The sequence below is a fragment of the Raphanus sativus genome, chromosome 5 (assembly GCF_000801105.2).
Source record: "Raphanus sativus cultivar WK10039 chromosome 5, ASM80110v3, whole genome shotgun sequence".
Classification (NCBI taxonomy): Eukaryota; Viridiplantae; Streptophyta; class Magnoliopsida; order Brassicales; family Brassicaceae; genus Raphanus; species Raphanus sativus.
This window is the reverse complement of record NC_079515.1, coordinates 18,794,984-18,820,207: the sequence shown is the minus strand read 5'-3', so window position 1 is coordinate 18,820,207 and position 25,224 is coordinate 18,794,984. Positions and strand designations below refer to the sequence as shown.

The window sequence follows — 25,224 nt, the reverse complement described above, 5'->3', positions numbered from 1 at the left end:
GAGGGTTTTGCTGAGGTTGATGGCTTCCTTGTTGGTTGTTCCTAGGCTGGTAACCACCTTGTTGGTTGTTGGAATAAGGTCTTTGCTGGTAGTTGTTGTACTGAAAGTTGGGCTCCTTTCTGTACCAAGTACCATTATTGTTGATGAAGCATAACTCCTCTTGCCCTTCCAAACCATCAACTTCATTCACCTTAGGAGGAACCTCTTGACTAGGATCACCAACAAAGCTAACCTGCTCCTTCTTGGATTGGTTTGAAAGAATCAAGTCCAACTTGTCTTGCAAAGACTTGATATCTTTCCTTGTCTGCTGGTAATCCCCTCTGTTGGCTCTATCATACTCCTCATTGTAGACTGAATCACTTTTTGCCATGTTCTCCACCAGCTCCTCTGCATCCTGTTCAGTTCTGCCCAAGAAGAAACCATTACTAGCAGTGTCAAGTCTGTTTCTGCAAGATGGGAGAACTCCTCTGTAGAAAGTGCTAAGCAAGCTCTCCTTGCTGAAACCATGATGAGGACACTGAGCTTGGTAGTCCTTGAATCTCTCCCATGCCTCATTGAAGCTCTCTAGATTCTTCTGCTGGAAACCAGAGATCTCATTCCTTATCTTAGCTGTCCTTGAGGTAGAGAAGAATTTCTCCAAGAAGGCTTCCTTACATCCCTCCCAAGTGGTGATAGTATCACTTGGGACAGATCTCTCCCACTGATGTGCCTTGTCTCCCAAAGAGAAGGGAAACAACTTCAGCTTGAATGCATCTTCAGAGACACCATTTGTCTTGGACAAACTACAATACTGATCAAACTTGTACAAGTGATCAATAGGATCTTCAGCTGCCAGGCCATGAAACTTGTTGTGCTCAATGGTGTTGAGTAGCCCTGACTTGATCTCGAAGTTGTTGTTCTCCACAGGTGTTGCTCTGATTCCCAACCTATGACCATGAATGTGAGGGCGATCATAGGTTCCAATGGCGCGAGCTTGGCGCTGTGGGTGTTGTGGTCGAAGGTTGGCAGCTCCTTGACCATTTCCCTCTTGGGCAGCTCCCAAAGGGATCTCTCCATCTTGATTCTGGTTCTGATGGTGAGCCATATCAAAATCCAATCTAATGAAATGAGCCTGTTGCTCCTCTTCTCTCCTTCTTCTTGTATTCTCTCTTTCCAAAGCCCGGATGTCTGGTACTAGAGGAGTGAGGTTTGTAGTCCCTCTACTTCTCAAGTTCATACACCTGAAATGAAAAAGAAAGAGGAAAAAGCAGAGACAATATCACAATAACAATAAAAATGACTTAGTCTCAAGGAAATGACTAAATCCCAATGTCAAAATCACAATAGAACTTGGCAACAGCGCCAATTTGATAACAGAACTTTTCAAGGTCCCTATCAAATGCAGTAGTATATGAGATGTCGAACCAATCCTAGGTGATTTCAATGCACTGAGAATACAAATCCATGCTTAATCTAAGTGCAAACCAAAAGTGAAACGAGTTTTAAACTAGAGCAATACTGAAATGCAATAAACAATAACCTTTCTTTGATTATGAGATGGGAGAACTCATGGGACAAGGGATTAGACTTTGGGTGATCAAGTTTTGAACTAAAGGTGGCAGCTTTCAATCAATCTATTAACCTTAGGCCTAGACACAATCCTAAACAAACTCTATCTCTAGATGGATGCTCATTTGCTAAGATGACTCAAGCATCAAATCTCTTTGGTTGAATGTCATAAAAGCAATCATTAAAATCAAGTCTACTAGCCATCTTAACACCTTTACCAACAAATCTCTTTGGCAAAGTGTGTTAAAAGCTTAGGAGAGTTGGCTCAGACATTTCATCAAACACCTTGTGGGTGGGAAATGTCTAAAGCTCAACTTTTGAGAGGCCAACTCAAAAGATGCATTAAGAACACTCTACAAGCAAGGGAATAGAAAGATCTATACCTAAACACCTTAGATCTAGCTTAATCACCCTTAGTCTCCCTAACCCATGAATCCAAAAGTGGACTACTCACTAATCACCATGATTCCTCTTAAACTCATGAGAGATTTAAGCTTAATCATGTAAAGAAAAGAAGGAAGGAACTTAAAATCACTCAAAAACACAAGAACAAGATGATGATTTGATTAAAGGAAAGAGCTTTCACCAAAAGGGTTTGTGTTTCTTAGGAGAAATTAAGATGATTCCAAAGATTAGGTCTACAAAGTATTTATAGTAGCTAGAAACATAAGGATAAAAGAGTAAAAACAAGTCTGGTCAACTCTCAAATGCTAACTATGAAAATGGTCGCAACTGCCTTTTGGCGCTGACAAAAAGCCGTTGAGGGGTGCAAAAACCCGCTGGGATATGCACACCGGCTTCTCGTCACGTTCACCAAGCCGCTGCAAGAAGTCGAAGTTGGGCAGGGAGGTGTTTTTTTTTCTCCAGCGGTTTGGTGAAGCCACTGCACCAAAGGCCGCACCAACACTTAGAATTTTCAGCAGAACTTCTGCACCGGCTTCTCGTCAGGACGCCAGGCCGCTGGGTGACGCTAAGCCGCTCGGTGATGTGCATCGGCTTCCTGCGAGGTCAAAATGCCGCTGCCTGTCACATGAAGCCGCTGGGACACTTGGTCATCACACCATGAACTCGAAAAACACCAATCTTGCCTCCAATCCACCTCCAATTGCTCCAAAGTCACCATTTGGCATCTCCATCACCTGATAAGAACAAATGCAATGCAATGCAAACTAAACAAGTCTAAATGCTATCCTAGATGATCAAAATGCATGATAAATGAATGATAAAATCTATTAAAAACACAAGATATCAGATGCCAAGGCGATTGTGGTAGGACATAGTCCTCAGTTATCAGGCGTCAACTGGTTCCTTTTTTTAAACTCATTGACAAATATCTTAAACACAAGATTCTGTAGAAAAGGTGTAATGAAATATTTATTTTCTCCTTGTTAGTGAATACGGTTGCGGCATATGGAGAGTTGATGTGGGAATGTCCGGTGGTGTTATTTACTCTAGACCAGAGGTATTTGACAATCTTTGTTCTTGATTAGTTGTTTTCATGTCTTTATACAATCTATTCTTAGAGATGATGATTGGCTCTGGTGTTGTTTCTTCAGGTTCTGGAGATAAGAGGGGACAAAGCTAGAGTTAAAAGAAGCAACTGCTACCGAGATCCATGAACTCGCCCTCACTCTCTCCGCCCCGTTTTCCACGATGGCTTTACTTCAGTTGAATCAATCTTAGGCGTAAGTGATGAAACCACAGGTTCAGGTTTCACAGAGTTTTAGTTTCACAGAGTTTTAGGTTAGAGAAACCTGTTACAGCAAGAGTCGGAGGTTTTTTTACGGCAAGGCAATGTTTATTTATTTATTTCAGTTCTCTATTCTCAAATAACATCTATATAGATGTTATTCTATAGGTGTTGCTTTTAACAAAAAACTGACGTAAAGTACTCTCAAATCTTCTTTACAAATTCTTTTTCCCAAATACTACCTATCATTGAATAACACTGGATTTGATATAGTTCTTATAAATTGTTAATTGAATAACAGGGGATTTCAAGTGATGTTTAAACAGTTTGCACAAACTCCATATTAAATAACAGGGGATTTGAAAAAGAAAATGTAAATCACTACTTGAATAACAGAGGATTTTAATCAAATCTCACAATCTTCTAAAACTCTTGGTTCAATACACTCCCCTTAATGAAATACATGTTAATTTATATCTATGTATTATATAGTTTTTTTAATGTTAACACGTTTTTCTAATATATTGTGATTAACGTAGTTCAAAGATTCTATATATATTATTAATCTTAATAAAGTACATTTAATAAAATTTTAAAAAAGGTCCAAATTATAAAATAAAATATGATAGAATTCATTACTTTTACTTTAATAGATAAGATAGACTATAGTTAGAAATTTTAAGAAAATAGAATACAAATTTTATTTTTATTTCATGATAAAATCTTAACTAACATTAATTTATAATAGTATTAGACTACTAATCACGAAATTAGTCAATGCTTCATTTTACAAAAATGTTTATTTTTGATAAGATTTTGTTAGATTTTTTTGTCAACAGATTTTTATTATTAGAAAATAAGATAGTTTTATAGGTGAAGTTGTTATATATGTCAATTATTTAAGATGTGATATTTTAATGATTCCGTAATGTTAACTAGAAATAAATGAAATATGATTTTTTAGGGAAAGTCCATTTAAAAAAATCACACATGAAAAGAAGTTGTAACTTCTCTTTTTTAATATAACAAATATATATTTTGAACAAGTTTTTTACTAAAACATAGATATTTCATATTTCCGGAATTCTGGGAGTATTATATTATCATCGTCAACAGCTTTTTTGGGTCTAAATCATCAACAGTTTTTTGTTACACATAGAGTGTGATTGATTAAGTAGTGGAGTAAAATGGTGAAAAAAAATAAAGTGGAAATGGGAGGAATGAAAAGTAATAAAGTTGGAGTAAATCTTTTCATCTCATAAAAGTTGGAGGAATATTTTACTCTAGTTTCATTACATTTTTCACCTTTTTAGAGTAAATGAGCTGAAATTGTTTTCCACTTGATTGGGACAAATCAGAGTAAATAGGCTAAATTTTTTTTTCACCTACTTTATTTTACTCTAATGATACCATACAGTCACATCCATAATGATAAAAATCTTGAAAATTAACTTCATTGTTAGAGCACCATTAACCAAGCACCTCATTATGGGGTGCTTAAATTTTTTTATTTTTATTTTTCATTTTTTTTTTCTGACTAAAAAAAAAATTTAATAAATAGACCAATGAGCTCGCACACAGATCAACAGCCGGTGCTTAAACAAGCTGCAAATGGCATTGATGCTTAATTTTTTTGTGGACCCCACCACTATTATATTAGTTTTTTCTTAAGCTTCTCCCTTTAAGCTTCTGCATTAATTGTGCTCTTAGAGCACCATTAACCAGGGTGCTTACCCCGGGTGCTTAACAATTTTTTCAAAAAAAAAAAAAAAAAAAATATGGAAAAGAGGAAGAAAGAGGAAGCATCAGTGCTTAAATAAGCACCACAAACGCAGGTGTTTAGATACACGTGGCGTTGCCATTAGACAATTTTTTTTTTAAACACTTTTTTTTCAAACACTCTTTTTTCTCAAACATTTTTTATGATATACAAATATGAAAATAAGCTAACTATCATCTACTTTTTAAAAAAATGACCAAAATGACACACGAAGATAGAAAAAAAACTTTTTATGTTCTTTTTTTTCTCAAACACTGTTTTTATAATCAAAACGACACCCAAATATGAAAATGGCTTAGCTAACACCAATTATCTTTTGAAAATGACCAAAATGACAAAGATGAAAAAGAAAAAAACTTTCTTTTGTTTTTGTTCTTTTATTTTTATTTTTTGAAACACTGTTTTTATGACCAAAATGATATCCAAATATGAAAATGATCTAACTGACATCATTTTTTAAAAAATAACGAAAATGACACCCAAAGATAAAAAAAAGAAAAATCTATGTTTTTATTTTAGAATCTATCTTTAAATATTTCTTTTCATGTTTTATTTAATAAATAAATTGCATCTTTCAAAAAAAAAATATTTTGAATTTTTTTTTAAGAACCTCAAAAGAAGAATCTCCCATTGGAGCACGAAAATGTTCGGAGTGCTTAGCGTTGCATCTTAAAGCACTTTTACAACTTAAAATTATTAAAAAAGAAATAAGCACCCCTATTTGGAGTTTTGGGTTAATGATGCTCTTAGGTTTTACATCTTCGTTGCGTGTATTCATCGCAAACTCACACAGTTCTCTCATAAATTTCTCGTTAGTGATGATCCACTCGAGGTTGAGGAAGAAATTTAAATTGACGGATGAAGCGAACGATTTTATAATCCGAATATTGAGATTGTATTATCCTAGCAAGCTGCGCAGTATTTATATGTGATAGACCTTTTGCTCCCACCTTGTTTTGTATGAGCAAATAAAATTTAGAAAACATGCGATAGTATGAATATTTGTGAATGGAATATTATATAAATAGGGGAAGACATATATCTACAACAAAATAAATAAATTACAATGTGTCAAAATGGTGAAAAAAAAAACCAATGTATCAAAATATATGTGACGTAAAAATAACACATCACACAAATGTCGTAACAGCTTTACATAAGCCATTCAAAAGCCAATAACTAGTTTTTGCTGGATGGCTCGTCGTATCTGATCAATTAATTTAGAATCTTAAACTTTATCTACTTAAAAAAATCTATATTATTAAAGCAGATGACTGTTTATGAATATACTTGAAATTTCTAAATAATTACAAAAAAATTATGTACATTTTTCTAATATTATTTGCAACCAATCAAAAGTCATTATTTTGCAATTGCAATTAAGAGTATTTAATATAATTCAGTTTTTAGCCTTTTTGAAAATTTTATTCCTTAAATGTTTGCAACATATCTTTCAAATTACCCTTCGAAATATGAATAGTACCCTTCGAGATATGAATGAGAGGAATGACAAAGATTAGGTCCAAAGATCCTAGAAATTCAGTTGTGAAATACAAAATAAATGTGCTTCTTGGTTTGAGTGGGAGAATTTGTTTTTTTATAATATAATATAAAATTTTAATTTGGTGATAAAGTACAATTTTGAGAACAAGTAAATATTAGAAGAAATAAATTTAGACTTTTTATAAAGACATCACATAATATTCATACTATAGCATGTTATAAAATGTTGACAACTATTGTTTTATCGATAACGAGAGAGGAGAATTTCTTTTTATAAGAAGAAAATCCTCTAAATATAAAAAGATAAATAAAAAAAAGAGAGAAAGTAATTCTCTGAGACTCTAATTTGTTTAACATTTATCAACAAGTGAATTTATTTAAAATAAATTGTTACTGTATTGGTCGTTTGGTTGAAGTTGATATGTTAAATCTTTAAGAACCAAAACTAAATTTTGACCCGCCTTTTTTTGTTTGTGATTTTTTTAGAATTGTAATTTTTATATTTGTTTTTTGTAATATATTTTTTTTTTTGTAATCATATTTGTGTATATTATTTTTAAAACAAAAATGATTAGTAAAAATTATGACAATTGTATGACAATTGTATTGAATTTATGATGTTGCATAACTATAAACCTATACCCAATGTTTCGAAACCCAATCCAGATTCGCTGTTAAACCAGTAAATCTGGTGATACAGTATGTAATCCTGTTTGGATTTTTTTAAAGTCATTATTTATTTTTATTTTATTTTTCTGTCGACAAAAAAAAATTATTTAATCATCAAGTATAACTCATCAAAACTGGTTAAAACCCAAAATCCGGTTATCAGTTGAACCATTAGTTGAACCACTGCGTAACTTTTAGTTATTATTTTTTTATTTTTACTTATATTATCAGAATCTGTTTGTATTTTAATCAGGAAGTTAAATTCTGACCCGCCGTTTAAAAGGGTCGATATATTTTTTGTTTAACATTTTTTGGAAATTCTATTTAATGATCTTATATTAAATATTTTAATAAATTATATATTATTTTTATTATTATTATGCTTATGTAAAAACTATCAAAATGCAAAAAAAACAGTTTTATTTTTTTCTGTCGGCAAAAAAAAAACAGTTTTAGTGTAATTTAATATTGATTTTGGAAGCAATATATGGATACTAAATTGCCTAATCACATTTCACATTCGCTCCTCTCTTCTCATGGTAGGAATTGTTGTTTCTTAATTTAAAACCAAAACTAGATTTACATTTTCATATTTGTTGATTTTTGATATTGGTGTATTTTTTCGGTTTGTTGAGTGTCTAATCATAAAATATGATGTTATATAAATATCCAGTTTTTTTAGTATGAAAATATTATTGTGGTTTTTAATTCAGTTTCATTAAAACTTGGTTATGTAATGTATATTTTAAACTTTTAGTTACAGAATGATTGAAAATTAAAAACTAATGTAAATGTACAAAAAATAGTTATGAAAATTATTTTATGAAAGCCCAACATTAAAAATCGGTAGTTATAATTTAAAAGCAGAATCGAAGGGAAATCTCTTAAAATAATTTAATGTATATTTATTATCTAATAAGAAAAAAGAATATCCGATATGTAGAGTAAAGCACTTGGTGGTCAAGTTTTTAAATGAGAAGATTTTTCGTGATTGTGTTAGTTACTTGATTTATTTTTTGATCAATTAATAGTTAAGATTCTGATCGCGTAAAATTAGAAAAATCTTTGTAATTAGTAATTTAATGTAAATTGATTTTACATGCTCTAAACAAATTTTGAGGGCGTAGCAATAAGATAATCTCTTTAAAAGTAATTAATGTACATTAATTAAAATTATGTAGTATATTATGACTGCATAGAATTAGGAAAATTGGTAGGATGTAGATTTTTTTTTTTAAATTATCGTAAATTTAGGACTTGTTTTGGAATGTTTTATTTTTTGGAAGGAAAACAGTTTAATTAGGTTAGATATTATTAGCATAATTTAAGCAAGTACGATATTTTAGGAGTACAATTCACACATATTCGATAAATAATAAATTGACAAAGAATAATAAATGGTTTATATTGCAAACCAAAATATTAACCATTCGAAACAAAACCAAAAGTTCATCATAACCAATTCGAAATAAAATGTTTGTCTGCATATGCATAAAGAATATAATTCTCTGTTTAGAGCATGAATAAGCAATAAAAATGTTAATATAGTTGTCTATATATGTTTTAATAGATTAGATTATAATTTTCACTAATTGCTCTGTCGTGTTTAGTTTAAAAAAATCCAATCGATAGATTGATTTAATGTAAATTAACCAAAACAAATCTATTAAAATCTGACTGGGCCATGTGATAATTTGTAAGCCCAATAAAAAAAAAGAATGAGTAACTTAGAGATTAAAAGGCCATGATTTTTTTAAGCTAAATAGTAAAACTACTGTGTTTTGATGATAGTGGCATTGAGTTGTAATTTTGTGCAAAACTAAGGGGATATTACTAAATGTACTTCAGTTTTAATAGATTAGATGTCATGCAGATAATAAGGAGTTATATTTATTTTTGAAAAACTAAAAATTAATAGTTGGACACAATGTTAATCAATTGGTCATGATGCTATTTTAATAATATTGATTATTTTTAGGTAATTATATTAAATATGGCAAATTGCATAACTATACTCTTGTGCCATTGCATATCATAATTTATTTTTACATTTTATTCATAAAGTTTATAACATATTATATTTTTTTAATAGTTACCTAACATAATTATTCAAAAATATTTTTTTCCCCAAAAAACCCGACTTGGAATCAATTCGAAAATCAAAGTCTCATGCTCTATTAGACTAGACGTATATACTCGAATGGTTCTTAAAATTTATATCCCACAACCAATATCAAATCCAATCAGAACTGAAACCGAAGAAATTTTCTGAAAATATTTTAAAATATTTTTAATATATTCTGTTTAAACATATATATATTTTAAGTAAAATCACATTAATAAATATTTTTTAATCGAATAGTTTATCTAAAACCCGTTAAATTAAAACACGTCATCTTCACTGTCTAGAGTAACACCATGCATGTATGGATGGTAAGATCCCATATCATAAGGTCTCTTCAAAAATATATATTTTATAAATAATACTTTCATAATAAGATCAATTTAAATAGTTCTTAATCTTAAATTTCCTTCCAAAAATATACTTTATTGTTTGTTACTTATAGTATTAATAGATTGTGCTTGCTTTTCAAAAGAGTTTGATATTTGTTGTTTGGTACCATATATGTAGCCCAGACTTCGTGGAGCCGGTGCTGCTGTTGCCGTCTAACGACCTTCCTTAACGGGTATGAAAGAACTAGATGGGAGGCCTTTTCTAGGTAAGAGTTACATATTTGATTTAACAGGCAAGTTATTTTAGATGCATTTATATTTTCTCTTTTGTGTTTATGCAGTTATATTTGTAACTTATATTTTTAAGTTGTACTCAATTAATATCAAGGCATTTTTTTGGTTTTTTTTTTTGAGAAATATAATTTTTATGTTTGCGTGTTTGTATAATCATATATGTATGATATGAATTTAATAGAATATATAATTTTATATAATTATATTAAATAAATCAACTTTTATATAAGTATGTACTTGTGTCATATGTATTTCGAAAATTATTTTAATGTACTGGCATCTGCAAAATGAATCATGAGAGAAAAAAATTATCAAGTTGAGAAGAAGAAAATATTTAATCTGGATGAAAGGAATAAACATGGACTAGATTTCTTTTGCTACACTCCAAACCCAAAAAGTAAATTTAAGAATAGAAACATGGAAAACAAAAAACAAAAACAATGTTGTTGATGTGTTAAAAAAAAATTTATTGATTGAAAGTTATATAGAATGAAACCGTTCGACAGTAGTAGATGATAATTCAGTTTTGAACGTGATGGTGAGAAAATCTAGGGATTTAATATTTTATATTTTCATAAAATCAGGATCGTAAGAGCCTTTTCTGTTATGTGGTTTGTATTTTAAATACACAAATAGACGTTTATTTGTTTTGCTGGATCTTTTTTAAATCAATAATATTTTTAGATATCCCCTACATATTTTTATTTCTGGACACAACATATATCAACTTGGTCATACCTGTGTTTTAATAGAATTGACTAGATCTTGATCCGCCTTTTAAAAAGGCGGGTATGTTTCTTTTGACAAATTTATTTTTGTAACAAACGTGTTTCAACATAAAATGTAAATCAAATGTCTTAATGATTTAGGTTTATGTTCGTTTTCATCTGTACGTAACAAAAATTTTGATTTTTGATATATTATATATTTTAAATTTGTATGAAATTTATCTTAATTTATTTATATGACTTATTTTTGTTATTTTAAATATGACTAAATTTTTGAAGACTCCAAATAATTCTAACTCGTAATATGATTTTATTTAGTTAACCCAAAGTTAAATTTATTTTACACTGGTTTTTAATTTAAATAAAATATTGTATATCTTCAACACTCTCTGTATTAAAAAATTCATTTGTGCGCTTGAACAAATTTTCTATAATTTTATTAAATTTTTTTTATGTGATTTAGTTTTTATTTTAAATGAAACTATTTTGTAAGGAGTTGAGATAATTTAGACGCGTATTATGATTTTGTTGATTTAATCATCTGTTATTTCGACTTGATTTTATTTTGAGGTTTCATTTAATAAATACTTTCATATAATTAATAACGTAAAATGTTTTTTGAAAAAATATTGTGCAAATATTTAGGAAACAATTTTTTTTTTAAAACTAAAAACTGATTTATATAAAATATAAAATACTCTTTAATGTAGTTGCAAAATAATAACTTTTGATTGATTGCAAATACTGCTGGCAAAAAGCTACATGAAATTTTTGTAATTAATTGGAAGAGTCATAAGCATTTATTTTAAATCGGTTACTAAATAGTATCGAAAATTTCAAGCCCATTGATTTGAAGTTTCAAGTTCATTTCATTTTAATAATACACTGAACAAAAACATTGGGTTGTCAATTTATGTTAAGACTCTGTTGGGCTTTTAATGACTAAATTTCCTTTTTTAATTACACGATTTCATTTAAAAAAATAAAATAAAATAAGATGTTTTGTAATTTTCTTAAAAATTCAGGGGCAGATTCTTCCAGCGCTTTTAAAACGTGGGAGTTTTTCGGTTGAAAGATGTTTTATGTAACAAATTTACAATTTTATCTATAATTTATATGTGTATATGAAATTTATTATAGTATGTTAAGTATAATAAAATTTATTTTGGGATATCTTTTAAATAAAATTTATGCTGGATTAATATAAACATATAATATTTTTGGTCGTATTCTATCTTGGTTTAGCCATATTTTCTAATAGTGTTTACTAAATTTAGTTTTTATTTATATTTTGATATATGTTAAAAATAAAGTGGAATGAATTATATAAAAATGTTAGACGAGATTTAAATTAGCACTAATGACTACCTAATTAAAACCTAAATAAAAGAATATTTTTTTGTTACCAGCTGCAGGGAAAAAAGTTATATTTGATTCAATACCACAATGCTTTCTAAAATATTTCCGATCTACATACTGGGCGGACCCACGTTGATGGGTACGGGGTCACGTGCCCCCGATTGTCCATGCAAGATCTTTTTATTCTTTATATTTTATTTATATATTAATATTAACCTTTATTTTTTGCCATTTCATCTTATGTAAGTTCCCTAGACTATGGTGCCATAGAAACATCTTTTACACAAAACCTATTTTGTCTTTGCATCCATTTTTTCTCTCTTTGCATGGTTTTTTTTTTTGAAAAAGGCGTATTTGTTATGCCTCTTATATAACACTTTTTTCCTTTTTCTGTAAAACTGTTTCATAACTTTACTTATCTTTATGCTAGTGTGCATTAGATTTTTTTAACAATCTAAGTATTTTTTATGGACAAAAAGATGATTGACAAAAATATAATATAATCATTAAAATAAAATATGGTTATTATTATATATCTTATTATATTTAATATCAATTATATATTTAAATTGGATATTGTATTTATAATATTGTGCCCCCAAGTATAAAGTTTTCTAGATCCGCCAACATACATAATATAGACTCTACTGATAACATGTATAAGAACTTCATGTGTAAAAGTTTGAAAAAATTGAATTTCTAACTCGAACATTGATGGTGAAGTTAACCATTAATAGAGAATGCGAAGTTTCTTAAACCCCATTAATGGTCAATTTAAGTAACATCAATGTTCGAGTAGCTGTAACATATTTATAATAGTTTGTTTATAGTTAACAAATTTATTTATTAAATGTGATATTTGTATGTTTTTGTTAAAATTTAAAGATAACTAATAGCTTTCTTAAAAATATATTGTTTGTCAAGTTAAAATCTCTAGTCTTTTTAGTTATAGATATTTGTTACGAAGATATAGGAATATCTATATTTGAAAGATTTGATTATGCAGAGAATATTCCTATTATGTAGTTAATTTTCCTAAAATAAATATATTGTTAAAGATTTATTATTAAAAAGAAAAAAATTCGTGATTTACAAAAAATATACTCCCTCTATTTTTAATTGTAGGTAGTTTTAGCAAAAAATAATTTGTTTCACAATATAAGTAGTTTACATATTTCAATGTATTTTTTTCATTTATTAGATATTGTATGATCAATGAAATAATGTTGGTTTTTAATAATTGGTTGAATTGATTGATTAAATGATTTTATTTTAAAAAATAACAACTCCTAAATATTTGTGCTTTTAACCAAAGCTATTTACAATTAAAAACAGAGGGAGTAAAACGATATGGTATTAAAGAGAGTATTACTTGTGGACTCATCCGCGAGAATACTCTTTCCGGGTGTGCTGATGTAAGCGGCGTAAGCCATCAAAGGATTAAAAACACAATTATGAAACCTAATAAAAAAACAACATAACACTTCAGATCGGATAAAACTAAACCAGGCTAAAACTTATGAACATATGAATCAGTTTTGTCAACACGAGACTCCTTCAAAACTTCTTGTCGTACTGTTGTTAAAATTTTGAAAGTAAAAAGACTCTCTTATTTAATTAAAAAAAACTACAAATCTTAGGAAAAAAACGAAAACATGTAAGAACTACAAAACAAAAGGTTGTGATTTTACCCATGATGTTGATTTTAAAGCATTGGTTGAGGAACACCATTATTTCGTTACTTTAAACCGTATGAGCAGTTCCATTAACTCGTTGAGCATAAATCTGCAAATGATCACAAATGATAAACTTAGTTTACGGGAAACCAAAACCATATAAAAGACAAAAAAAACTATACTAAAAGCTTAATGTCGACTATGGATTAATGGGATGACACGACTTTATATAATGGGAGAAGAAGTGTCGTTAAAATTGTTACATAATTTTAGGCTATCAATTGTTATTGGTATTTAATTCTTAGATTAATTGTAAGATATTGCTTGATTGTTAGGCATAATATAATTAAGAGTGTTCCTTTTTAAAAGAATAACCGATTGATATATAACAGAAACGTAAAGTAAGGAATGGTTGATTTTCCGGAGATTTAATATTTAATTAGACAGAATATGTGAATTTAAACAAAATATATAGTTAATAATAAATATAATTAATACATTTATTGTATCAATTCAATAGAATATACTCTTTTTAGAAATATCTATCGATAGCATTAGAAAAATTTCTATATTTTTGTTTCTGTTTGTACCAATTCAAGAGAATATACGATCAATACCAACTAATATTTCGATTTTGATTTTGGATTTCTGTTTCTATAAAATATTCCATCGAAATATAGATTAATTATTAGAAATATTGAAAGTCCATTCGTTGTGAAATTAGAAAAGCAATGTTTTTTTGGGCCTGCGATTTAGGTGTTACTAAATGAAAAGTCATGTTTTGTAATTAACTTAAGAATGTTAATGAAAAGCCATGTTTTGTAAATAACTTAAAAATATTTCGTAATTTCCTTAAGATTTCAGAGGCAGGTTCACAAACAGTCATCTACTTTAATAGTATAGATTTGAATATTTATTTTATTTTTTATCTACCACTGCATGTAATTGTCTTTAAAATATATTCAGTTGAATGGTACAAGCATAGCTTTTTTTTTTTGTTTATCAGAACCACATATTCCTGTAATTTTTTAAAAAAAGAATCAAAAGCATTAAACATATAACTTTAGAAATTTAAATTTTCTAAATTAATATATATCTTTAATACTTGGACTAAGTTTATATTTCTTATTTAAAGCATTACTACTGGTAAATTCGTGTCGCTATAAAAAAAATCAGTCTGATTGTACAAAACATTGATAACACTTACCCAGCCGTAATCAAAACCCATGGGCGTCGCCCCATTTGACTAGTCTGGGATGAATGTGAGTTTAAAAAAAAAATTGTGCGGAGTAAATGTGGATTCGTAGATTTTTAAATCCGATGAAAATGCAAATTAACATATTTTGCATCTATCTGTAAATTCTCAAAATTTATAAAATAAAATATTTTGTTATTTATTTATCTAGTTTAAATATAAATTTTATATAGTGTAACGATAGATTATATTTAAATTATTTAAATTCAAGAATATATATTTTTATTTTTATAATATAAAATCTATACTATTAAAAATTAATAATATATATATATATATATATATATATATATATATTACTTAAGTTCAAGAATGTATATTTTATTTTTATAATATAAAATCTATATTATTAAAATTAATAACATATATATATATATATTCTAATTATTTTGATCGACATGATAATTCACAAAATTTTAACTGGCGAATATACTAATTTTTGAATATTATGCTGCAGAAACTTTCAATTTGCGGTTGAAAGAATCCAGCGTGCTGATTCGACCCGCTTCCCCGTCCTATTTATTAGCCACTCCTATATAGCATGAAAACTTTGTACAAAATTAAGATTTGCTTTCTATTTTGGAACTGGAAACGAAATTGGAAGTGCCCCAGAAACACAATTCCTAAAATTGTTCAATGAAACATATAAATGAACCGCATTATGCTAGATAAATAGATTTCTTATTTTTTTGAGAAAATAAACAGATTTCTTGTTTCTACCTAAAAACATATCAATCATAGATTCTTTTTAAGTATTTAATAAGAGATAAGGAAATCTAAAGGATATAGCTAAAATGATACCTAGAGCGATCCCGAGTTCCGATAAACAATACCCAAACAGGAAAAATAGTCATATAAGAACACTACGAAGTGGTTTTGGCGTGGCAAGAGATTATGAACTTACTTATCTCAGAAATAAAGTTCAAATAGAATATGCAAATTATTATATATTGATCAGATATAGATTCAAAATTTTAAAGACCTAAAGAATATTGATTCGAATCAATGCAAAACAAAATCAAAAGGTTAAACAAAATATTATTTAATTATCAATCATATCGTATAAGATCACGTAGAATTGTGTTAGTGCATTTTATATTATTAATGATAAGTTGTTATCGCAACGTGCTACTTAACTCTAAACACAGATGCGAAAGAAAAATCGAAAACCATAGCGTGATAGGTTTTTATTTAGCATTGAGATAAATAACACAGAAGTACCACAAACAAATGAATAACTATCACGCTAGTTAGATTTTTATCTGTTACATCATGTATGTTTTATTCCACAAATTTTCTAATTGCTATTTACTCCTTAAAGCTCGCTTTCAAATCAAGACCTAAATTTCTATTTGTCTTCTTTGTCTTAATTTAATATTAGTTAATATGTGCATGCGAGGTTTTATGCAAGTTGACATCACCTTTGTCTGTACAACGAATAATGAATAACATGAATTGTAAAAGTAAGAAGCAGACGCACTTTCGAAAGACCAAACAAAAACAGGCAAGACTTTAAATCAAGACGACATTGACAACAATGTTTAAAAGAATGTCACGAAAGGAAAAGTATGATAATTAAAATCTGCAAATGCCCATACTTGATAACCACCACATACACACAAACCAAGTTGACAAGTAGTCTACTAACTCATGGTTAATACTTAATGGTTTGAGTTGAACTATGAACTTAATTTTATTAAAATTTAACAGTGAAAAAAACACATTTGGTTAGAAAGCATAATTGGTGTAAAATGTACCAGACTAAACCGAAGTAGAGCTAATCTAGAGATACTTATAAATAACCTGAACTTGAAAAAACATGTTAATAACAACGTTTTTTATAGATACTTTAGAAGCATCCCATCTGCAGTCTTATTTGATTGGGATTGTCAGCATATGTCCGCTCACCTCATTAGAGCATCATGCCAAACGATTAAGAAACTTAAATAGGTATCTAAAAGTTATAATAGTAATAGTAATAATTCTGATTTACTTAGATTAATGAATTAAATTTTAAATGATAAAAAAATTTAACTAAGGAAATAATGACATTTGGCAAGGTAGTTTCTGATGTGGTTTTTAAAATATGTGTGACTAAATATAAATTCTTTTTTTTTTGAAAGAATTTTAAATTTATCCAAACAAAAAAAATGTTTTTACAGAGTTTGTTCGGCTTCCTTTACAAAAGATAGAGAAAATAAACTTCCTACTTTTCTAATCTTCTTTAGTCTCTAGCAAACCAAACCTCCATTATTTTCGTGTGCTTGCTTCCTTCTCTTCTTCTCAATGATGTAATTCTATTCCTGATTAGCTTATCCAATCTTGCAACAAGCCAAGCAGTCGTATGTGATGCTTCCCCCACCCTCCTTATATTACGCTCATGCCATAATGCATACACCACAGCCTGAAAGCAATATCTCAACAGAAAAGTTTCACTTCTTCCTCGTAGCCCATCCACCAGAGTACTAATCATCCACGACCATTGATAAATGCTTCCGCGTCCTATCAGATTTTTGATAGTCCCCTTCCAAACTTCTCTTGAAAAAAAGACAATCAAAAAAGATATGGTCTCTCGTTTCAAGATCCAGTTTACACAGCCAGCAAGTGGAAACAGCTTGAGGATTCCACCTAAAAACTCGATCACCTGTTGCTAATCTATTGTGTATAGCCAACCAGGCAATAAAAGAAAACTTAGGTGTAGCTCCTTCAAACCATATTCCTCTAGACCATGGAACCTTCGGCGACTGCACTCTTGTGAGATTCCACGTGTGTGAAGTAATAAACTCTTCTCTGAATTCTCCATTCTCCCTTTTCCACATATAGGTATCTTCTATCTGATTGAGTCCACGTTCCCTTAGAGCCACCATCTCTCGATTTATCAACTGAAGAACTTGGACTCTATGACGCTTTGGCCTATATATCTGGATAGCATTCTCCACTGTAGCATACTTTGAGATTCCAAGATCCATACAACCTCTCTCACCTACTAGCTCCATCAGCGGACCCAAGGAAGACCAATTCTCATACCAGAATGAAGCTCTTGAACCACAATTTACCTCCACTCTTATAAGTTGAATTGCTAAAGGTCGTAGCTTCAGAAGCTTCTTCCACATCCATGAACCCATACTGCTTTTTTCTCCCACACTCCAAAACGATCCTTTCCTTATAAGATACTTCCACACCCATTTCACCCATAGAGAAGATCGAGCAGTGAGAATTCGCCATATTAACTTCAAACACGCCACTCTATTTTCCTCAGTTAGATTCTTTAGGCCCAAACCTCCTTCATCTTTTGGCTTACACACATCTGCCCCAGCAACTTTGGCTTTCTGAGTGGAAAGAACCGGGCCTGACCATAGAAAAGCTGCACAGATGCTATTGATCTCTTGTATACATTGATTCGGCAATCTGTAAGCAGACATCCAAAAATTGGTGATGCTATAAAGCACTAAGCCTATTAGTTGGAGTCTGCCAGCAAAAGTCAGATGCCTAGCCGTCCAAGAAGAGACCCTTGATCGAATTCTGGCAATAAAAGGACTGTAATCGTGTACATTCATCCTTTTAGTGAGAAGCGGTAAGCCGAGATATCTTACAGGTAGAGTCCTTTTGTCGAAAGGAAATTGATCCAGTATAGCAGCTAAATCATCATCTTTGACTCCAGCTAGATAGAGCGTAGATTTTTCAAGGCTAATGTTAAGCCCTGACATTTTCGCAAAATGTTGAAAAACAGCCAAGATACCTTCTATAGATTTTTTCTTACCATCCGAGAACACCAAGACATCGTCTGCAAAACATATATGCGTCAGGCTTAGCTCTTGACAATAAGGATGGTATCCTATCCTCCTTTCCATTGCAGCTTTATCCAAGAGCTTCGATAAGACTTGCATACTAATAACAAACAAATATGGGGAGAGCGCACACCCTTGACGTAGCCCTCTCTTGCTGTTAAAATAACCTGCTAGCTCACCATTGACCTGAATCGAAAAGGAAGCCAACTCTATACACTTCTTGATCCATACAATGAATTTATCTGGAAAATTTAAAGCTGCAAGTACTGATAGCAGAAACGACCACTGGACGGAGTCGAAAGCTTTAGATATATCCACCTTCACAGCACACCTCTCTGTCACCGTATCTTTGTGATAACTCTTCACAAGCTCAGAAGTTAACAAGACATTCTCCATTATAAGCATGTCTTTGACGAAAGCAGACTGACCCAAAGAAATAAAGAGAGGAAGAAGCCCTTTCATCCTGTTTGATATAAATTCTTTCTCACAATCTTTCTCCTCTTTTGTTATATTAATTTCTTAAAGAAATTAGATACCGGTGTTTATCCTACCAATATATATGTTCGTAGATCTAATGTAAATTTCATTGGTAGCTACAAACATAAATTCATTATTGTGTCACATGAGCAGAAACACGTTCGCAAACTAAAATAGTTTTTAATTAATTTTACACATTTGATATATAAACTTTATTTGCTTTTCTCTTTTTTTCTAAAAACCCTATTTGGAATTTTTAGAAAGAACAAAAATGATAGTTCAATTCATTATATAAAATATTATAGATTCTAAAAAAGTTTGTTGTCTACATAAATAAGATATTTCTAATAATTAGTATTTTTTTAGGGGAAATAACTTTCAGTAAGATTATATTTTAAAAACTTTTTTGAAATATTTCCTTAACTTGAAATATTCTGATAAACCTTAAGAATTTCCTAAACTTTATATATTTATTATATTAAAATATTAACATTTACTTATTTCAATATAAGTAATGATAATCATTTCAAATTTAATTGTTTTAGCATAATATATTATAAAGTGTGGTTTAAAAAAAAAGGGTATAATTTTCAAAATTTAAAGTAATAAATAGGGTAATTTGCAAAATATCTCAAGTTTTTAACTTATGTAGTCCCACTTTAGTCTCATAATATCGTATTTTAAATGATTACATACATGTACTTTACCTTTTAATTAAAATGAGTTTTATTATTTCATTTTAAACATAAATCTAAATAGTTTTGAGAAACTTATTCACCTAGCTTAAGTTCTTTCCCAATACTTGGTCTAGGTTTTTTCCTGAAGCTTTCTCTATTTTTGGGATGTTTGATTCAAATATCAGTGTGGTATCAATTTAGTTTCTTTTTTTTTATTGTTAAATTTAATAAAATTAATTAATTATTTTTATTTTTGTTTGATTTAAATATATTGAATTTTCATTTTATTTGGGTTTAAACTAAAAACATTATTATATATACTTTGAATTTTATGGATTTTATTTTATATGAGTTTAAAATTATTTTCGTTCAGCTAGTTTTTAAAATTGATTACCTTTTCTATTTACATAAATTTTAAGATTACTGTAATTATTAATGACAAAAGTAGAAATTATTAAAATTTACAATCATTTTCTAAAAAATCAAATATAAATAAGGTTACTAATGATTTTAATATCAATAAATAATATTTTTCACAGAAAGTCAGGTTTTCAACACAAAATATATTTTTTATTTAAAATTTATGTAATGAAAAATAAAATTATTGTTGATTTTATAAGATTAGTAAAATGATTAATTATATTAAAAATATAAAAATAAATCTGTATACTCTAACACTTATATAATATAATTACATACAACTATAAAATTTTATATCACTATATTTTACATAATCAGTTTTTCTAGTATAAATTTGGGGTTTTTAAAAAAGCATTCATACGATTTTTTTTGACAAAATTTTAAGAATTCAAACGATTTATACAGTATAACTAAAACTTAATCAGTTTCGTTCAGATATATGGGATTAAATATTTTTATCTTCTCACAAAAAAAATATTATCTTAAAGTGTAAATAATTTAGTTTTTAATCGATCAATTTTAAATTTAATAATATGAAAATAATACGTAAATTGACAGGAAGATTATTGGTGAACATATAGACCAGACTTGGAATTGACTTAAACCACCCGTTCCTTACTTCTGAACCACTAAACCAATCGTTTGAAAAGTATAATGATCTCTCATTAACCACTAGGATGAAAACAGCCGTTACATGAAGAGTCATTTTAGACATTTAATCACAAATAATCAAAGCATAATCCACTTCCAAATGGCACTAAAGAAGCATATTCGGGATTATATTGACCACTGAAATCTACAATTGATCAAATTATATACAGCTCATTAATAGCTGTCGACAAAAACGAGACATGTCACACTACATATAGAGTTCCTACATATATGTGGATTTGATAAAATAACAAAAATATTATAAGCGGTGCAGGATTACCATAATTTTCAAGCCAAAAGCTTTAAAAATTAAAGCTATTACTATATAAAACATTTTGCGGGTATAAGATGATGGGTGATGCCTAAGTTGAAAACTTATCTAATGATGACCTATTAAATTTAATGTAGAAAGTAAAACTAGTGGTGTAGACAAAAGAGCCAAGTGTACTAATTGAAAACGACGAGAACTTTAAATTCCAAATTAGCACAAAAGGATTGTAGTATGGAAGAATTAGGTCATGATCTGCTCTATATATTTTTTTTCTATGATAGTCGATAATGTATTTATGTAATGATGTACAAATGTCTGAAATAGTAAAAAAAATGTAATCATATCTCTACAAGATATAAACTACTCTGTTTCCTATATAATCGATCCGTTTGGTAACCATTAGGCTCTGGTGATTAGCTTGTGAATTGAGTGGATAACTAGTCATATATATATATTTGTTTTCTTTTGATCAAATCTAGTCACATATATAATGATATAGTTTAAGGATTAACAGTACGGTATATACATGAATATATTAAATATACAAACCAATAGTTTCTCAGATGTGTCTCAAGAAACATTGGGGTTTTAAGATAGCGATATGATTAACAATTTAATGTTTAATAATGATAATGTCTTAAGTTATAATTTGGCAATTTTCTTCTAAAAATAACATATTATCTGCACTAGATGCGTTAGCTAAAATCATGTTAAATGGATGTTCAAGACAGAATTAACAAAATTTATCTATAAAACGTCTAGGTTTTCATATTTATAAGAACATCTTCAATTCTACTTATTTTCTGGTCAGAACTTTATTTTAAAATAAAATATTTTCAATTCTACTCTATTTTTATTTCAAAAATAGAAAATTAATTACAATTTTATTGGTTATTCTATTTATCATTTCAAATAACTTTAACTTTAAATAAAATTTAATTCCATTTTGAAATTAATTTAATTAAAAAATAATATACAATATAACTTCTTTAAATTAATAATCTATAAATTAATATATACTAAAAATCTCTATAAAATAATATAATTTTATAGTTCTAAATTAAATGTTTGATTTAATTAGTATATAGATAAATAATCTCTTTAAATTAATAAAATAATAGTTTTAATGTAGTTCCAACATTATTAATTTATACATGTTTCACTGTCCTATAAATGCTATTTCTAACCTACCTAATTTGTGACAGCTTAAACCTAGTTTAAACAATGGGTATCTGTTTTACATTGTATTCTAACGCGACACCATTTTGCTATTTGCTTCAAAGGCAAATTTACGTCATTGGATTTTATAGTAAAAGAGATTCACAAATCTCATATTGATTTGGATTGAATCTTTAGATTAGACAAGACCTGTGCTTAGGCTAATCTAGTCCAATTCTTAAATTTTAGTCCATAGTTTAATCTCTATTTAAATATATAGTGATAAGTGAAGCCGATGATGTAATTTATCACACATGAACAGTTTGAGGAGGTTGTGCCTTTGTGGCAAGTGTATAGTGGACTAGACTATGTTGTCCTTTTTATTTTGAGGGATTCTATTGAGCAAAAGTTCACTATTTTCCTATCGTTTACACAATCATTATATATGCTTTCAAATTAAAACTTCTAACGCGAAAGATATTCAATAAGGACGACATATATTGACAACTTGACTCATTAAATCTGTTCGAAGATATCACACGGACACATTCACATGCCATTACAATTTTAACATTGGAACAAAATATCTTGCAACGTTTTTCATTTTTAGTCTTGTAATGTTTTGTAATGTTTTGACTGTTTCTGTCTATGTAAGAGGATCTGTCACTCTAGAAAGGTCCAAAGCTACTTTACTAGCTTTTCAATGAATTTGTTGGAAAAACTCAACCACAGAGAGTTTATCACATTCTCTGACGCACTCGTCGACGTTGGTTAGAAACTATGAAAATTTGTAGAATTATGAAAAATAGAAGAAAAACGCGAAAAATATAAAAGATGGACACAAAATTTTTTTGTTCAGAGTTCACCTAGAATAGATACGTTTGGGGCTTGGCAACAAAGATACAAAACCTCAGCATGACTCTCTCTCTCTCTCTCTCTCTCTCTCTCTCTCTCTCTCTCTCTCTCTCTCTCTCTCTCTCTCTCTCTTTCTCTCACACACACACATACACACACACACATACAACCAAAGCTTACAAACCAAACTCGGTCTTTTCTTGGACAAGGAGAGAGGAGATCACACAAGCTCTCCATATATAGTAGGAGTTAAATTACATTAACCTAGTTGGATTAGAGCATTCACCTATTTCAATAAACCTATTAGTAAATATTCCAAAATACTTTCAACTTCCATAACTCCATGAAAGTAATATTTTCAGGATCCTATCAACTTCCATATATCCATAAAAGTGATATTTCATTTTTCTAATATGATGTCCTTCTATTGGTTTAAGTTATGTGATCTTGTTTGATTTATATCACCAAATCTTGACAAAATCCCTGATGGATTCCTTGACGTAGTCTCTGACGAATCCCAATAAACTCCACCTTGATGACATAAAACATGATCCACTACTTAGGTTAAGCAAACATGTGCTTTGCCAGGCGATGCCGAATGCTCCTCAGTGTTCGGACATCCCAAGGAAGACCACTGCTTCCTCAAACTTCTTAATCAAAACAACCTTGGTTAATATATCAGCAGGATTCCAAGAAGTGCATATCTTCTTCACACTTACATCACCTTGAGCAATAATATCCCAGATAAAGTGCATCTTTCGGCTGATGTGCTTAGTCCTCTCATGATGCACATTGTTCTTTGCTAGACACAATGCACTTTGAGAGACACGATATCTCCACAGTGTCTTGCTTGAATCCAAGCTCCTCCGCTAAGCCCCTTAACCACATTCCTTCTTTGACCGCTTCAACCAACGCCATATACTCCGCTTCAGTCGTTGACAGAGCAACTACACTTTGTAGACTTGATCTCCAGCTGATTGTATTTCCCACCAGACATGAAAACATAATTTGAGATTGACCTTCTCTTATCTAGATCCATAAAGATCCTTCTGAAGTAGACAAACGTGATCATCTTTCTCTTTAACCTGAAATCTCTCTAGTTGCTCCATGTAAATCTCTTCTTCAAGTGTACCATGAAGAAACACAGTCTTTACATCAAATTGCTCAAACTCCAAATTTAGATTCACTATAATTGACAACATGACCTTATGGACACATGTTTCACGATGGGTGAAAACACATCTTGATAATCAATACCCTCTCTCTAAGAATATCGCTTAGCAACTATGTTCTTAGGTGCATATAACCGGGCTTCTTGCCTAACCAAAGTTCCTCCGAAATGTTCCCATCTATTGCAGAAGATGGACTCTTGTTTGTCACATATGCTGACGTAGACATCGCTTCAGCCCAAAAGTGTTCCTCTAGACCCGACTCAACCATAAAGCATCTCACTTTCTTCATCATAGTCACGTTCATACGTTCATCTACACTATTTTGATGTGGTGTATATGCACAAGTCCTATGTTACTTGATTCCATGGTGCTTGGAGAAGTTGTTAAACTATGCGTACAAAATTCAAGTCAATTGTCTGTTCTGAGACAACATACATTCTTCTTGTCTTGATTCTCCACCAACTTCTTCCGTTCACAGAATTTGCTAAAGGGTTCTCCTTTAGCTGCAAAGAAATATACCCAGATCTTTCTTGTGCAATAATCAATAATATATAGTAAATATTGCTTCCTTGATAGACTTGGCGTCACATCTGGAGATTCCCATAAATCAACATGTACATATTCGAGAGCTTCACATGTAACATGTTTTCCGATATTGAAGCTTAATCTCTTCTGCTTCCCAATCACACATCTCTCACATAAATCCAAAAACACCAATCCTCTTCATATCGATCACCCCCTTCCAGGCAAAAATCTGTAGATTCTTAATACTCATGTGTCCAAGACGTCTATGCCACAA

The 25,224-nt window shown here is 29.7% G+C and overlaps 1 non-coding gene across 1 annotated transcript; it reads left to right on the top strand.

Annotated features, from left to right (window-relative positions):
- The first annotated feature begins 500 nt into the window (after positions 1-500).
- LOC130495425 (small nucleolar RNA R71) lies at positions 501-607 on the top strand. Its single transcript, XR_008934694.1, has one exon. It is a non-coding gene; the product is annotated as a small nucleolar RNA R71 (small nucleolar RNA).
- The last annotated feature ends 24,617 nt before the right edge of the window (positions 608-25,224 follow it).